The following is a 597-nucleotide window of genomic DNA, read 5'->3' as shown; positions in this document are numbered from 1 at the left end:
CAGGCCGGGACCGGTCCACCTGTCTGAGTCCAGGGCTGTGGAGGGGCCGCCCATGGGGGCCTTAGGGTTCCCCTCACCAGGGCCGAGGAGAAGCCAGTGCCCAGCATGGCCAGCAGAGGGCACTGCCACGCCATGCAGACTGTGTCCCAGCCTGCTGAATTGGCCGCTAGAGGAGGCCACCTCAGCTGTGAGTCCTGCAGGAACCACAGGTCTCCCCGCGACCAGTTCTTGCCTTCTCACAGCTGGGGCCACGCCACTGGGTCATCTCCTCAGGTCCAGTTCCCAGACTACCTGGAGGGCCCAGGTCACCCTAATGGTGTGACTTCTACTCAAACAACCAATGCTTCCATTCCCACAGGCCCTCTCATACCTCTCATGCCACTTAATATCAAGGAAATGAGACAGAGGCTGTCACTCCCATGGGGAAACTGAGGCTCGGGAGACATTAAAGGACTTGCCCAAGACTTCATGGAACTACGGTGCTAGGACTGAAACCCAGACTCCAGATTCCACGGGCCATGTGATTTCCACAACACTGTGGAGCCTCCTGAGTGTGGGCACCGGGTGTTGGGGCTGTTTGGGGGAAGCAGGGCGGGG

This window comes from Crocuta crocuta, unplaced genomic scaffold, assembly GCF_008692635.1.
Source record: "Crocuta crocuta isolate KB4526 unplaced genomic scaffold, BGI_CrCroc_1.0 scaffold275, whole genome shotgun sequence".
Classification (NCBI taxonomy): Eukaryota; Metazoa; Chordata; class Mammalia; order Carnivora; family Hyaenidae; genus Crocuta; species Crocuta crocuta.
This window is presented reverse-complemented; position numbering follows the sequence as displayed.